The 2,556-nt window shown below is 41.9% G+C and overlaps 1 non-coding gene across 1 annotated transcript; it reads right to left on the reverse strand.

The window, feature by feature from the left end:
• Window positions 1–338: 338 nt before the first annotated feature.
• Window positions 339–446, reverse strand: LOC112732148 (small nucleolar RNA R71). Its single transcript, XR_003167885.1, has one exon. It is a non-coding gene; the product is annotated as a small nucleolar RNA R71 (small nucleolar RNA).
• Window positions 447–2,556: the final 2,110 nt, after the last annotated feature.

A 2,556-nucleotide genomic window follows, 5' to 3' on the forward strand; every position in this document is an offset into this window, starting at 1 on the left:
ATTCCAACTTACATGGAAGAAGCATCTCAATCCCTGCCATTGGAGCAAACAATTTTGAGCTAAAGCCTCAATTAGTTTCTCTGATGCAACAGAATTGCAAGTTTCATGGACTTCCATCAGAAGATCCTTTTCAGTTCTTAACTGAATTCTTGCAAATCTGTGATACTGTTAAGACCAATGGGGTTGATCTCGAGATCTACAGGCTTATGCTTTTCCCGTTTGCTGTAAGAGACAGAGCTAGAATATGGTTGGACTCTCAACCTAAAGATAGCCTGAACTCTTGGGATAAGCTGGTCACGGCTTTCTTAGCCAAGTTCTTTCCTCCTCAAAAGCTTAGCAAGCTTAGAGTGGATGTTCAAACCTTCAAACAGAAAGAAGGTGAATCCCTCTATGAAGCTTGGGAGAGATACAAGCAACTGACCAAAAAGTGTCCTTCTGACATGCTTTCAGAATGGACCATCCTGGATATATTCTATGATGGTCTGTCTGAATTATCAAAGATATCATTGGACCATTCTGCAGGTGGATCCATTCACCTAAAGAAAATGCCTGCAGAAGCTCAGGAACTCATTGACATGGTTGCAAATAACCAGTTCATGTACACTTCTGAAAGGAATCCTGTGAGTAATGGGACGCCTCAGAGGAAGGGAGTTCTTGAAATTGATACTCTGAATGTCATATTGGCTCAAAATAAAATATTGACTCAGTAAGTCAATATGATTTCTCAGAGTCTGAATGGGTTGCAAGCTGCATCCAACAGTACTAAAGAAGCATCTTCTGAAGAAGAAGCTTATGATCCTGAGAACCCTGCAATCGCAGAGGTGAATTACATGGGAGAACTCCTATGGAAACACCTATAATCCCTCATGGAAAATCATCCAAATTTCTCATAGAAGGATCAACAAAAGCCTCAACAAGGCTTTAATAATGGTGGAAGAAACAGGTTTAGCAATAGCAAGCCTTTTCCATCATCCTCTCAGCAACAGACAGAGAATTCTGAGCAGAATCCATCTAGCTTAGCAAATATAGTCTCTGATCTATCTAAGGCCACTTTAAGTTTCATGAATGAAACAAGGTCCTCCATTAGAAATTTGGAGGCACAAGTGGGCCAGCTGAGAAAAAGAGTCACTGAAACTCCTCCTAGTACTCTCCCAAGCAATACAGAAGAGAATCTAAAAAGAGAGTGCAAGGCCATAACCTTACTTGGTGTGGTCGAACCCAGAGAGGAGGAGGAGGATGTAAATCTTAGTGAGGAAGACCTCCTGGGACGTTCACTGACCAATAAGGAGTTTTCCTTTGAGGAACCAAAGGAATCTGAGGCTCATCTAGAGACCATAGAGATTCTATTGAACCTCCTTTTACCATTCATGAGCTCTGATGACTATTATTTCTCTGAAGAGGATGAAGACATCATTGAAGAGCAGGTTGCTAAATATCTAGGAGCCATCATAAAGTTGAATGCCAGTTTATTTGGTAATGAGACTTGGGAGGATGAACCCCCCCTTGTTCACCAATGAACTAAGTGCATTGATAAGGCAGACATTGCATCAGAAGAAACCGGATCCCGAAAAGTTCTTCATACCTTGTACCATAGGTACCATGACCTTTGAGAAGGCTTTGTGTGACCTTGGGTCAGGGATAAACCTCATGCCACTCTCTGTAATAGAGAAACTGGGAATCTATGAGGTACAAGCTGCAAGAATCTCACTAGAGATGGCACACAAATCAATGAAATAGGCTTATGGATTAGTAGAGGAGTTGTTAGTAAGGGTTGAAGGCCCTTACATCCCTACTGATTTCATAATCCTAGACACTAGGAAGGATGAGGATGAATCCATCATCCTTGGAAGACCCTTCCTAGCCACAGCAAAAGCTTTGATTGATGTGGACAGAGGAGAGTTGGTCCTTCAACTGAATGAGGACTACCTTGTATTTAAGACTCAAGGTTCTCCTTCTGTAACCATGGAGAGGAAGCATGAAAAGCTTCTCTTACTGCAGAGTCAACCAAAGCCCCCACAGTCAAACTCTAAGTTTGGTGTTGGGAGGCCACAACCAAACTCTAAGTTTGGTGTTGAACCCCCATATTCAAACTCTAAGTTTGGTGTTGGGAGGTCCCAACAATGCTCTGAACATCTGTGAGGCTCCATGAGAGCTCACTGTCAAGCTATTGACATTAAAGAAGCGCTTGTGGGAGGCAACCCAATGTTATTTAATTATATTTATTTATTTTCCATTGCTATTTTATGTTTTCTTTAGGTTGATGATCATGTGAAGGCACAAAAACTACTGAAAAAAATCAAAAATAGAATGAAAAATAGCATTAAAAATAGCTCACCCTGGAGGAAGAGCTTACTGGCGTTTAAACGCCAGTAAGAAGCATCAAACTGGCGTTTAACGCTAGAAAGAAGCATCAAGCTGGCGTTAAACGCCAGAAACAAGCACCAGACTGGCGTTTAACGCCAGAACAGAGCATGGAGTAACGCCAGAAACAAGCAGCAAGCTGGCGTTTAATGCCAGACATGCATTCTAAGGGCGTTTGCACGCCTAAATGGAGCA

The sequence above is a fragment of the Arachis hypogaea genome, chromosome 12 (assembly GCF_003086295.3).
Source record: "Arachis hypogaea cultivar Tifrunner chromosome 12, arahy.Tifrunner.gnm2.J5K5, whole genome shotgun sequence".
NCBI classification, from domain to species: Eukaryota; Viridiplantae; Streptophyta; class Magnoliopsida; order Fabales; family Fabaceae; genus Arachis; species Arachis hypogaea.